Source organism: Aulonocara sp. 'chitande type north' Nkhata Bay, linkage group LG6 (assembly GCF_057382095.1).
Source record: "Aulonocara sp. 'chitande type north' Nkhata Bay isolate Kocher_YH1m ecotype deep benthic linkage group LG6, A_spYH_male_GT1.1, whole genome shotgun sequence".
NCBI lineage: Eukaryota > Metazoa > Chordata > Actinopteri > Cichliformes > Cichlidae > Aulonocara > Aulonocara sp. 'chitande type north' Nkhata Bay.
Window position 1 is genome coordinate 29,980,672 of NC_141349.1, and position 14,787 is coordinate 29,995,458.

Sequence of the window (14,787 nt, forward strand, 5' to 3'; positions counted from 1 at the left end):
CTTTCTACATAGCACTTTAATTCTTATTGTCTGCACTGAAGCACCGCAGCAAATTCCTAATGTTGTAAACCTCAACATCTGGCAATAAACCCATTCTGATTCTGATTCTGATTCTGATGTGAAATGTGCGTGTGTTTTTATTGGCAGCATTGGTAGCAAAGCTGTAGCAGAATTCTCAATGGGGCTATTGTGATTCAAAACTGGCAAGTCTCGGCCAAAGATCTGGCCCAGATGATCTAATCTTGGCTCCTTTTTTCCAGCTTTAAATGCTGTATTACTAACCTCATCTTAAAAGCAACTGCACTTTGATCGCCCCCTTTCTTTACTGAGTTTACATTCTCTAATCAGATCTTGATTGAATCACATCTTGATTGATTAGTTCACATAAGTTCACATTAAACTCAGGAAAGTTAAGGTGTTGTTTCTAGAGAAACAACTAGATGTTTCTCTAGTTGTTATTTAACAGAATAACGTCTCCATACAAATCATTAACATCTCAAATACAAACTAGACTAGTCAATACAATAACTAATAGGTTAGTTTAAATGCTACTTACATATGAGTGATGCATCAGCACTTATAACCTCCAGCACATTTAGTTTTGACAGTTTACATTATACTTATTATACTTATTATTATTATTTTTATTATTATTATGCACTCTCACTATCCAGTAACAGGTAGCTGCTTCTGTCGGTTATAAGATAATCAAAAGTATTACCACAAATTAGTTGAAACAATTACATGTTTTTTATTTTTATTTATTTATTTTTTGTCAGATAATGAATAATATCGTTGCCAAATACCGATAAATCCGTTTAACTGACACCGCTCTGTGACACCTGCGGAGCCCGCCTTCTAACAGAATAAAGCTCCTCGGTGATTGGTTGTATACGTTGTCCTTCCACTGGAATCCCGTAATTCGGCCCTGCCATTGGCTCGTGGCGTGTCGCTCTCGCCTCGTTCCGCTGTTTGATTGGTTCGCCTTACCTCGAGCTCAACCTGAAGCCTAAGAACGCCAGCCATTCTGTGTGATTTACTTGCAATGATTGATGCATCCGTTTATACCACATCCCTGCTGAGCCGTTGACTACATCACACGGCTGTCATGGTTATTTCAGTGGACGCCTCCAGAAATATTTTTCTCCTCTAAATTCGGTTCGCACGCGCACGTCCCCTCTCACCGCGTGCGCTGCCTCGCGACCAGCGAGCGAGAGACGCGGCGCTTCCTCCCCGGTCGAACGGCGGCAGGAGGATGGCACTGTGCTGGACGGCGTATTTGTCCTCGGTGGTTTATTAAGATTTTAATTAGCCGGTAACACACGTTTGACGTTTACGACAGACCGGCTTGGGAGCGACGCTAAACACACCGCTCCGATTATGGAAAAGGAGTGCAGGTAAGCGTTAACGAATCTTATTTGTTTATTTGACGGTTTTATATTTAAATTAAACATTAGCGTTTTCACGAGCAGTCAGTTGAAGGGCTTGCGAGCTTATTGGTTTATTAAATGCTATGATAACTGAACGGGCCGACATCAGTAGCAGCCGCTGCTTCCAGGGTCTGCTCCATTTGTATCAGTGAAAAAAATCCACTGTACAACATGCCAGCGGAGACGCGGCCCATTCATTAGCACATAAACCATATTTCTTGCTAATGCTTAGCACGCTGCTGGTGTGCCATGTTTATATCGTCTTTTCCTCAATGTCCCGTCCTCGTTTCGTGTCGTTACACAATCATGTTGCCGTAGGAAGCCGGAACATTTGGTGCCGCAAAGCGAGAGGATGATGTGTCATTTTGGCCACAGATGTTGATCCAGCCGAGCCATGAGCCGACTGCAGAGCATGCAGGCCCCTGTAGTCCAGGCATTCTTAAGCAACAGCAGCAGGCCAGGATAATGAGCTGTCATGTCCAAACAAACCAGGCCAGTAGATTACAGGATCTTGGAGTATGAGTTTGCAAGATGGGATTATAGATAGCAGAGGGACTGCTACAAATATCTCCCTCCAGATGTTTACTGTACTGCTCATGCATGCCCTCTAACTACTCATTATAGGTGAATCCGGTTGTTCTTGCTGTATTTATCTAATCAGAGTGGGGTTAACAACTAAATCCCTTGTAATGTGCTTGACTGGCTTTACTGCTCTTACTACAGGCGAGTTAAATAACTCACTACTGACTCATGAGGGCAGATATGCTGTATAATTTTAAAAACCCAACTGTAATAACAAAAATAGAGAAAGGGTGGGTCGTTGCCCTGTACCTGTGCATGTGCAATGACAATAAAGTTGAATTCTATTCTATTCTATTAAATACACCACACGCCTCACTAGTCAAGAAATTAAACAATTCTCCACCCTTCTTCCCCCAAGTACTCTTTCTTATCTTTTTTAAGAGGGCAGACAGTCCAAGGATGCTCCATGAATGAGGGCTTGCACTGAGTAATGGGTGAATAATGGGCTTGTCATGTGTTGATGTGAGATTCAGTGAGATAATGTTTATTTTTACCTGTATAATCCACTCACTGTGCAAAAGCCTTCTCACACATTTTGCTGTCAAGGAAACCGGTATCAGATTCTCACATCCTGGTGACCTTGTTTTTTAAGCGCAAAGGCCTGAAACTTCATCTTTATCTGATCCAGCAAAGAAATAGAAACAAGTGACTAGTACTCTGTGACATGCAAACACACCCTAGTTCTTCCCAGCCAATCTTTTCCTTTGCGCTCTGCAACTGACACTGCTTCCTCATTATCTGTGTAAGACTGTGGTGAGCAAAAAGGCTCCGGGCAGTGTCTTAAAGATAAACAATCTCAGAGATGTGTGTACACCTTACATGTGTGCATTTGTTTAATGTGTGTAGCAAGAACAAGAGAAGGGCTATCACCTCACAGCTTTGTCAGTGTACTATACAGATTCTGTACATGCTGCCGTCCAGGGTTATTGTTGTCTGCCACTGTGTGTGGTTGTAGGAGAGGACCATCAGTAATAAACAGGAGCCCCATGTGTGTGTGTCCTCACAAGATGGAAAGATTGATTTTTTTTTTTTTTTTTTCCTCACGCCTGAAACAAGACTGGTCTTTAATGACTGGTCTCAGTAAAGATGTCTCTTCTTTGAAATCTTACGCTAAAGCAAAACATTTGATCTACTATAGTGTCTTAATGCAACAACAGCAGCATAGATTAATAATAAAATAGTGACATTATGATATTTTTTTTATTTTTTTGTTAACAGTTCTATTCATTGATTCAATGGGGAATCATTATTATCATATATGCGCAGTTTCTCTTCAGATGGACTTAATTTTTTTCATGTACAGGACAATGATGTTTTACTCAGTGTTTTACTCCCAAGGTTTAAATGCAGCTTTTCCTCACACTGTAGATGTTTTGTTCGCTGATTAGGTTAGTATGCGGTGCTGTGCAAAAGTCTTGTGTCACTCCTTATCTCTTTATATTTTGCTGGGTAAATTGGGAAGTGGCTGTGGTGAATAATAGAAACATAAATGAAAATGCAGTATATGTTTGCATAATTCTAACGAACTTGAAAGTTGATATTTGATATGGTCACCTTTGTTCATCAACAATGCCTGAACCCTCATACGCTCTTCTTTTGATGTTGGCTGCCTTTTGTTTTGATGATCCCTCACTTCTTCAGTAATGTTGATTTCTGGGCTCTGAGTCACGTGCTACTCCATACTGCCCTTATTTATGTTAGTTTTTGCGGTCCTTCTTTGTTCTGAGTGCACCTTAATTTACTGTTACACACACACACGTTGCATGCAGGGTGGAGCTGACAGAGACAGATGAAGTGAAGAACTGTTAACACGGCTGGTTACAACATCTTACATTCCTGTAAATGTGGTAAAAGCTTCCAAACACGTACTGCCTCTAAGATACAAATGACAGTGACTTTTCTTTGTCGCCACTGTCTTTTAGTCATACCTGCTCACATTGACCACAGTTGCAGTTAAATTGAAACTACGGCAAACATAAAGAAAAGCTGTTGTTGTAGCCAATGTGAAGGGCCTCCAAACTGCCTTCCTTTGCTGTTAGCTAACTATGCTCTGTTGCCGCTGTGTAGTGTAGTAAACAACATGTAGCTCATCATCACCTATATCCTATCCAGCTTTACAAGTAAGGATTGGACTGGTATGTGATCCAAATATCAGATCACGGCATCCCCAGATGCAATCCATGCAAAATGTGATTAAAGTGTAGATTTATGGTATAGTAATAATAACAGAATAGTGTTCCTTTAAAATACTCTGTTTGGACTGATGCTTGGGGTTCCTGCTTGGTTTGCTGGCTGTCTGTGTTTATGGTTGCCTGGCCATTTGCATGGCACTGCACTTCATTTCTTTTGCTGACACATGGAAACAGGGAGCTGCTTGATGACCTGACTGCTGTGGTTCAAGCTCACTATGACTGCAGCTCCTCCTCAGCCCTCCTCTGTCTGGTTTATTGTTCTCTGCAGATTTGTAACTAGATTTGTGTTACCCTGCAGGTTTCACACAGACTGAATTGTGATCTCATTTTCATACTGCTGCTGCACTTGGGATTTATACCAAAATGTAAATTTGACTTATATACCGTAGGGCCATATTTATCAAGGCTTGTGTACATGAAACTATATTCATTCATTCACCTGTTTGAATAGTAATTTGATGTAGCTTCTTTGGCAAAAAGAATACCAAAAGAATATGTTATTGTTATGTTCATGCCTTTGATTACCAGTATTTATTTATTTTTTTAAACATGGGGTTTTTCTGTACAAAAGATTGATGCCTTGCAACTGAACAGTTAATGTTTAGCTGTCATTTAAAATTAACACGAGGGAATGATTTACCATAGTATGAACCTATGAGAGTATGATTTAAAAAGTGAGATACTGACATATTATGAAATCCATGTCATCACATGGGGCTCTTGCTGTTGTATAAAGTATAAAGTGGCACCGTTTGTATTTAAAGCCTTAAATGGTCTACCTATCAGCATATCTACAGGGTAGAAATAGTTATCCAACACAAGTTTTTAAATTAAACACAGCATGCTGTGTTTAAGTTAAAAACTTGTGTTGGATAACTATTTTGCAAACTCGATAAACAAATATTTAGTCCCTTTACATAAGTAAAAGTTGTAATTCTACCTTAGTATCCTTTAGTGCATCTGTTTTCAAATCAAATATATATTTTAAGTTCCTACAGTAAAAACATTCATTAAGAAAAATGGCCCTTTTCAATCTTTATTAGGGGAGCTGAGCAGTCCTATGCTCCCCCTGAGCTTTATTATATTTCCATTTTCCTGAGAGACTTCAGGCAGTTAAAATTTAATTTGAGAAAATTTAACAAAAAAAAAAAAAAAAGATCAAACAAATACAAATTTCCAGCAGCAAACAGCAGATGTTTGTAATCAGAATGGGTGATTAAACAGCTCGACAACTGATTAGTGCTTCTGACGGCACTGCTGGGAAAGTATGAAATCTTTAAATAATGTAATGAATGCAACAGGAAAGCAAAAATAAGTCAGCGACTGAAAAAGCTTAACCACCAACTGGCTTTAGGCACGCCGTGCCAAGCCGTGAAAACATGCGTTTCCTTCCACCCCAGCCTCACAGCAGGGATGGTTGTACTGAGCTACACATCTGTGATCCTGTGAATCTTTGCGGGCTGGAGTTCAGCTTCACTCCTGTAGTCCGAAACAACTAGAAGCTTCATTTATTGTTGACTTCACACCTTTTCAGATCTTCTTTAGGCTAATGGACAGCTTTCTCCTGCTTCACAACATTAGTGTCAGAGAGGATTCTTTTGTTGTGAAAGCCTTTGAAAGAAGTCATTAGTTTAGCAATCATTGCCTGATTGTCACTGTTCAGTACATAGCTTTTTGTGTTTACCTGTATGGAGAAGAAATAGAGTTAACCATTCAGTTATTCTCGGTCTTACCATCTTGTAGTTCACTTTTGACATTATGGATGTTTTACTTTTTTTTTTTTTTTTTTTTTTTCCAAAATATTGATTAATCTGACCTGTTCAAATCTGATCATTCAGTGGCACAAAAGAGTCAGCTGTGACTTGAAGTCAACAGTAGGTTGTATGGATGGCCATTTCTAGACAATTTCCTGTCACAATGGCACTCAGGGGAACCAAACCTTCTAGAAAGGGATACTAATTACATTTAGAGCAGGAAACCATCAGTCATAGGAAGTGAGCAGGGTCAGTAGACTTTGTGAAGTCTCAAAACAATATTCATTGGCTTTGTTAGTTAATTTTCCCCAAATGTGTCTCCTCCTCATTTACAGTGGGGCAAAAAAGTATTTAGTCAGCCACCGATTGTGCAAGTTCCCCCACCTAAAATGATGACAGAGGTCAGTAATTTGCACCAGAGGTACACTTCAACTGTGAGAGACAGAATGTGAAAAAAAAATCCACGAATCCACATGGTAGGATTTGTGAAGAATTTATTCGTAAATCAGGGTGGAAAATAAGTATTTGGTCAATAACAAAAATACAACTCAATACTTTGTAACATAACCTTTGTTGGCAATAACAGAGGTCAAACGTTTACTATAGGTCTTTACCAGGTTTGCACACACAGTAGCTGGTATTTTGGCCCATTCCTCCATGCAGATCTTCTCGAGAGCAGTGATGTTTTGGGGCTGTCGCCGAGCAACACGGACTTTCAACTCCCGCCACAGATTTTCTATGGGGTTGAGGTCTGGAGACTGGCTAGGCCACTCCAGGACTTTCAAATGCTTCTTACGGAGCCACTCCTTTGTTGCCCGGGCGGTGTGTTTTGGATCATTGTCATGTTGGAAGACCCAGCCTCGTTTCATCTTCAAAGTTCTCACTGATGGAAGGAGGTTTTGGCTCAAAATCTCACGATACATGGCCCCATTCATTCTGTCTTTAACACGGATCAGTCGTCCTGTCCCCCTGGCAGAAAAACAGCCCCATAGCATGATGTTTCCACCCCCATGCTTCACAGTAGGTATGGTGTTCTTGGGATGCAACTCAGTATTCTTCCTCCTCCAAACACGACGAGTTGAGTTTATACCAAAAAGTTCTACTTTGGTTTCATCTGGACACATGACATTCTCCCAATCCTCTGCTGTATCATCCATGTGCTCTCTGGCAAACTTCAGACGGGCCTGGACATGCGCTGGCTTCAGCAGCGGAGCACGTCTGGCACTGTGGGATTTGATTCCCTGCCGTTGTAGTGTGTTACTGATGGTGACCTTTGTTACTTTGGTCCCAGCTCTCTGCAGGTCATTCACCAGGTCCCCCCGTGTGGTTCTGGGATCTTTGCTCACCGTTCTCATGATCATTTTGACCCCACGGGATGAGATCTTGCGTGGAGCCCCAGATCGAGGGAGATTATCAGTGGTCTTGTATGTCTTCCATTTTCTGATGATTGCTCCTACAGTTGATTTTTTCACACCAAGCTGCTTGCCTATTGTAGATTCACTCTTCCCAGTCTGGTGCAGGTCTACAATACTTTTCCTGGTGTCCTTCGAAAGCTCTTTGGTCTTGGCCATGGCGGAGTTTGGAGTCTGACTGTTTGAGGCTGTGGACAAGTGTCTTTTATACAGATGATGAGTTCAAACAGGTGCCATTCATACAGGTAATGAGTGGGGGACAGAAAAGCTTCTTACAGAAGACGTTACAGGTCTGTGAGAGCCAGAGGTTTTCCTTGTTTGAGGTGACCAAATACTTATTTTCCACCCTAATTTACGAATAAATTCTTTACAAATCCTACCATGTGGATTCATGGATTTTGTTTTTCACATTCTGTCTCTCACAGTTGAAGTGTACCTCTGGTGCAAATTACTGACCTCTGTCATCATTTTAAGTGGGGGAACTTGCACAATCGGTGGCTGACTAAATACTTTTTTGCCCCACTGTATACCTAATACCATAGCATGTTCAAACTTGACAAATCTGGAAAACCTCTGCTGCACTATATGCACATAAACACTCATTGATATATACTGTGCAGTCGATACATGAGAGCTGTTTGGAGCGCAGATTGTCATTACAATACTACTAATGACGGTGGATGATGTCTGCAGGAGTGTCAGGTAGCTGGTGAATATAGACTCAGATTCACTGTTGAATATCTCTAGCAGACGGAAGACAGGATTAGAAAGTATATTGGCTTCACAGATTCAGTGGTAATTAACAACTAGACAAAGCTTTGCCTGGAAGTGGGAGGGAAGCTGGATTTTATGACCTTGACGTCATTTGATTAAAAATCAGTGTACACAGAAGTTAAAAATAGTGACTGAGCTGTGACTTCAGTTATATTCATGAGTTAAATGATCACCCAGAGACAGAGTTTAAAGTAACAGCATGTCTTACTTTTCAGACATTGCACAGAAGTACGCTCCATAGAATGTTAAAATCAAAAATAAGAACATCCCCATCTTACAATGGGATGTTTTGAGCAGTGTGGAGACCAGCAGCAGTCACAAGGATAACGGGTACAGTAGTTGAATAGCGTGCCAGAGAAAAGTCCACGTGTCAGAAGCTAAGCATGAGATCATGTTGGGACAGCGAGGAGGTTAGCAGCTACAGATTAACAAGGGTCATGCTTGTTGTCACAGCAGGAAGACTGTGACAACTTGCTAATTTTTGTGTTTGTTTTTATTTTGTTTTTGTAAATCTTGATATATTTTTTTTAGCTTTGTGTTTTTGTGTTTTTCTTACACCTCCAAGTGTATGTATAATGTAATTCCTCTAAGGAAACTGTGGATCCATCTGTTTATTACTTGATCTCCTAAAGAGATCAAAAGAGAGCATTTTGTTTTTGTCACCCTCCCTATTATAACTGCCTCAGGGTGGATCAGTGTCAAAGTCGAGCCCAGATGGGGACTGTGAAGACTTTTTTTTTTTTTTTAAGCACTAATGTTTTGTTAATCGTAAAGTAAGGTTCCCATGCAATATATGCATATAACATTGTAAATGCAAATTCATGTTAAATCACGGGGGGTGGTGTGTGTTTGTGTGCAGAGGACAGTCAGAGGGGGAGATAATGGCCCTGTCTGTTTGTGTGGACAGTGAGAGCTCGGAGAGGATGCATTCAAGCATAGACTATGCACAATGCCATAATTGTACACAGTGACGCGGTGGTGGAGAAACTAAACATGTGCATCACACAGTCGTTCACATATTTATCAACAAATCATTATCGAGATAGGATTTTATAAACACAGGTTACAACGAGTGTGGAGAAATGCCACAGCACAACTAAAAACTATCCTTTCATTTGGTGCACACGCATGCTCAGAAAAGCAAATATAAGTGAAATACCATCACCACCACTTATTACCTTAATACTCTCTGTTCTCTGCAGTTCCATGCCCACAATGACATTACTGCAGGCCTGCAGTCATATACAGAACAACAGCCAAGCTCTGAAAATATGGCTTGTTTTGCTTTGCCAGAGACCTTCACAATGTCACTGTGTGTGTGTGTGTGTGTGTGCGTGTGCTTGTGAGTGAGAGAGACAGAATGGGGCAGGGGGACTTTAAATCCTGCATGACTCACACCTTTTACAGTGTGGGTTGACCACAATGACACGGCTGAATAGTCCTTTGTAGTACTGAAAACCTCTCAAACGTCTTCTCTGTTATTCCTAAAAGGCAGTCCCTTTAGAAGATGCTATAATGGCATGTAGAATATTTTTAATGCAGTACATTAACCCAGTTTTCAATTAATCTAAAGACCTCTTTATTATGTCTTTATGTATTAGTCTAAGCTTGAGTCGTATTGTTTGGTCAGCAATAATTTAAGCCCAGCAGGGCTTAAGCCAAAGGAAAATCTGGCGTGGATATTTGTCCATATCGCTGTAATAATAGCAGTTTGCTGTCCATAAAGAGTCGGCATTGAGACATATATAATTTAAATATTCTATGATATACTTTTGTGTCTTTGGTGCAAAACATCAAAGCTTGGCCAGGATAGTGAACACGAGCCCTCTGTATTCACCTGCTGCTTGCTGGGAAGCGAGAGCCAGAGGCTAAAATGCCGCAGGTATCTTGTAGAGTTATACATTATGTCAATAACCGAGCTCACTTCAGTCTTGCTGCTGGGGTTGAGGCTTAATTGACAAGGCAGTTTCATCAGGTGCTACACCAGTCTGTCAAATGAGTTTCAGAAGAAAAGGCAGATTGACATCATCTTTTGATTGTTACAGCAAATCCTGTTAAATCAAAGTGATTGTATTTCAGATTGGGTTTTTTTGTTTTTTTTGAAGAAGCCCTTTTACAAATGTGATTGGTTTCATAGGCTTGTTAATGGCTCTTTTGATTGGGCTGGTTAAGATGCATGAATGTGGGCCTTGTTTCTCCCCATGCACTGTTCAGACAGTTATGCTCCTCTGCTTTCCTCTCCCCTCCTGCAGGCTGTATTTCTGCTTTCCTTGCTGTGTATGTCAGCTTCATGTGCTTCATGTTTTTCAGGCCAATGAATGTTTCTCTTTAATTTTAATGCCCTGTGACAGAGCTGAATTTCTTTATTGCGCTGTTTTGGAGTTTTTGGATGTGAAGACAGTTTGATCTGAGTCAGTTAGATATGATAGTTTTAATGAATTCACTACACCGCTGTTGTTCGTTGGGATTAAACTGACTATGAATAGACGGATTATACAGATTATTAGCTGACCAGGTGTGTGTGTGTGTGTGTGTGTGTGTGTGTGTGTGTGTGTGTGTGACACACACATCTATAAAGCAAGCTTGGGAGATCCAGAGGAGTCAACTGTGACCATTTTTAGCCACTTTACAAAGCAGCACTACTGCTAATGTTCTGCACAGACACACTGTGTCAGTCCCTTCATTTCTGCAGCCCAGTCCCACACCACAAAATGTAATGTCTCTGTTAGTCCACAATGCAAAACAGTTTATTTTCAGCTTAAAGACCTGCAAACTGTGAGATGCATACCTTTTGGGTTTTTTTGTTGTTGTTTTTGGTTTAGCTTGTTGTAAGGACAAAACTCATCTGACATCCTATCAAAATGCAAAGTGCAGCAGAGTTAATGTTGTGAATGAGCGTCATCTTCTCCTAACCCAGACTAATTAGTTTTTTGGTGCTTTTTAAATGGAGGTTCATTTCCCCACTTGGTACGGTTCATTTGTGCAGATGCAAACAAAGTAATCAAATTTGGGCGCAGACCAAAACAATTGCAGCGAGAACATTTGGAGACAGTGGTGTCAGTCCAGGTCCAAACAAACTCCAGGCACTGAACCCAGTGGCACGCTGCAAGTTTATGCAAACACCTTCTCATAGCCAGTATGTATCTCAGATGTGATAGAGTACCAAGAACATGCGGAATGTAGTAACCAGCCCTAAAATGAACCAAGGGCTCACTAGTCCAAAATTGTCCAGAACACAGCACCTTTTCATGCATTTATTTTTGTTGCTTTTTCTGAGACACATTTGGCCAGTAAATGGACACACCTGGTTTGTAGTGACTCATTTTGTTTTGGAGTTTTCTCTGTGAAAAGAAACTTAATCACAGGAAAAAGCTACAAGTACTCATGTCCTGATTCTAAAAAATTTACAGAGAATTTGGGTTGTCAGATAGTCAAACAAAACGGCAACTAAAATGTAATCTTAAAGTCATGCAAAAATAAATATAATTCTACCACACACGTGCTCTACAAATGTGTAGCATTTGAGTGAAAGTGGGATTTTTACACACATAGAATAGTTTGTATTTGTATATGTGTTGAGTGAGTATTTGCTTTGCTTGTTTTCTTTGATATGGGTAAAGATTTTTACACTGGCCTTCCATAGCCAGATATCTTCAGACATATTAGGATGAAAATGTGGGAAATCCAAGGTCAAAATGTGCTGTCTAAGAGAAGTGGGAATCATTGTTACTGTGATAAAAAGCATTTTGATTTATTGCTTCAAAATAGGACTGTAAAGCAGGCACACTGACCAACACTGCTATTACAAGCTGTCATAAATGTTACATTCACCTGGCCTGCTAAACAGTTTGTATTACAGTCATCTAGCTTAATTGAAAAGGTGTCGACTATTGTACTGTTAAAGGTATTTTGAGCTTAAAATGGCATTCAGCAGTCGCTTTTGTTACTTGTTTTGAACAAGTAAACAAAAGTCTTAGTTTTACATAGCCTTGTATCGAGTAGGTCTGCACATAACGTAGGTGATGAGATTGTGTTACTTTTTTAGCTTATCCCAAATTGGAAGCTTTGTTGAGCTAAGTGTGTTGAGTTTTAGTTTAGTTTAGTTTTTTTCGGTTCAGTTGAATGAACGTTAGCTTTGCCATACTTGGCTAACATCCTCTGTATGTGAGATGAGATCTTACAGTATGTTTGCACTACTCCCCAAGTACTTTACTTTCATATAATATTCCTTACAAATCCCACATGTCACATCTAGAGCTGGGCGATATGAGATTTTTTCATATCACGATATGTTTTTTTCATTTCAGGCGATAACGATATCTATCACGATATAAGCCAAATAACTTGTAAGAATTTGTAAGATTTAAATGTGCTGTTGCTCACAAGTAAAATGTGAAATAATCAGCAGCTTGTTTTGATTTAAATATTTATTTCCCATAATAAGTTCAACAGGGTAGATGTACTTAAGGAACATGAGACTTTTTCAGATAAATAAAGGCAAATATTGCAAACTACAAAAAAGGCAGCCGCTAAAGCGTTTAAGTTTCAAAATAGAACAAACGAAACAGACTAAATTGTCAATTCCACTTAGAAACAAAATATTAATTCTAAAAATAAATCTTAGTTTGTTTTACAGAAGAACAGACAAAACTGACTAACTTTTGTCAATATCAAATAAACTGAGAACTAAAAGGAAATTCTCAATCTCTCCTTGTTGTATAGCTGAGCTTTTCAAACAGTTTTAACAGTTACTTTAGTCTGACAAAAGCCGAATGACGAATTAGCGCTTCCAGTCAGAGACTGAGGCTACGTCCACACGTACACGGGTATTTTTGAAAACGGAGATTTTCCGTTTTCGTTTTAAAAAATAATCTCGTCCACACATAAAGGCAGAAATGAAGGAAAACGCTGCTATGAACATGCCAAAGCAGCAGGTGGCGCTAGATTCCTAACCGTGCAGAAATGTTGGCCAATCAGAAGTCTAGAAGCCTCGGTGGGAAAAAGTAAACAAAGCTGGGGCATAGAAGCAGAACCGAGTCGTATGTGTGGAGGGACAGTAACTGTGTGTATATGTAAGCATTTAAACACTGCAGAGAGTAGAATTAACAGTATTGTAGAAATTCATTTCACCGAAACAATAACGTGGCGCGCAGTGTGACGCATGCACCAGTTTATTGTATTTCCAGACTTGCTTTCGGCACAATTTACAGTGCGCGCTACTCTGTTTTTTGTCAGACTTGAAATAGCCGAAATACCTTCACACTACGGAACTTCTATGGCTCTTCCGTTCGACAATCTCTCCGGCATTGGAACCATCATCTGTTTTCTCTTCGGTCACACTCGGTTGATTTTTCTAGTCGGCACACTCATTTCCTCCATTACCCGCTGGCTGCTTCCCAAACAAACACACGTGCGGCTTGGCACTTGTGCTGTACGTAACAAGTCACGCGACGTGACGCTGCGGCTGTGATTGGTTCAGCTCTGCGCTACTTAATTTGGATTGGCTGACCTTTTTTTTTTTTTTTTTTTTTTTTTTAAGAGGACAAGAGCGGCGAGGTCTATCGCGATAGCTTAATTTCTCTATCGAGTAAAAGTTATATCGCGATACATATCGTTATCGTTCTATCGCCCAGCTCTAGTCACATCCATATGCTTCATGTTTAAAAAAATAAATATGTCCATGCATCTAATTCAAATGTGGATGATACTTTTCAGATTTTTTTATTTTTTACTTTGCCTGATCCCTGCTTCCACCTTGGGTTTACCAACTTCCTACTGTGCGACTGACGTTACCTCGCTAGAAAAATCATTAAGCTCAATGGCACCATCTGGTGAAGTGAAAAAGTAATTGGTTTTATTATTCTACTGCTGACAAGTTACTTTTTATTTGAAACCATATGATATTGTATCGATATCTGGTGTCTTTGTTTCAACACAGCATCGCCATATGTTATATCATTCGATTGCTGTATCGATTGCTGCTTTTTTTAATTACCCAGGCTAACATTAGCTAGTAAAATATTACGTTTATGCCAAGCTTGTGCTTTGTAAGGTCCTTATCGCTGAAAGTATCAAGCACACAAATGCACATGTAGCTTCTTTTTCTTCTTTTTTTTAATCCTTTATTAAAGAAATTCAACTACAGCTCAAAAAGCATGATTGCATCAACAATCTGCTGAATGATGAAGCCTTTTTTTTCCTCCTGGGAAATCACACCTCGGTTTATCTTATGAAGAATTCAATTAAAAACTGCCCTCAGCAGGGGCGGAGCGTGGGGGTGGCTTACTGGGCTTAAGCCCGGGTTGTTTTGTCAGAACCAGCCATACTAAGGAGAGCTTAAGTTTGACCAGGTACCAAAGCAAATCATTCGTACCGTACAAATAATGTAAATATGACGGTGAATCACGAAAGATTGATATCAAACTGATCACTTGACCAATATTACGTTACTTGCTCTTCAAGTGAATCAACAAATGGCGAAATGAAAAGCCGAAGAAATGCTATTTTTTTTTAGAGAGTCTTAGCTTACGTGTGTTTATTTCATATTTTCAGTTCTTACCCTCCCCGACTAAATCGGTTTCAGTAATGCACTGAAATATAAGACTGGACATTAGAGGGCTCTTTCAAAGAAAAAACTCAGGTA

The 14,787-nt window shown here is 39.9% G+C and overlaps 1 protein-coding gene across 4 annotated transcripts in view; it reads left to right on the forward strand.

Moving 5' to 3' along the window:
* The first annotated feature begins 973 nt into the window (after positions 1-973).
* The window catches only part of evi5l (ecotropic viral integration site 5 like), a 46,104-nt gene continuing 32,290 nt past the window's right edge, over positions 974-14,787 (forward strand). For 2 of the 4 annotated variants that reach the window (XM_086296202.1, XM_086296201.1), the window contains exon 1: positions 974-1,397. The gene's annotated coding sequence lies outside the window, so the exon portion shown is untranslated. Of the gene's footprint in view, positions 1,398-14,696; positions 14,785-14,787 lie in introns of all 4 variants that reach the window. The other 2 variants (XM_086296203.1, XM_086296204.1) reach the window with 2 other exon arrangements.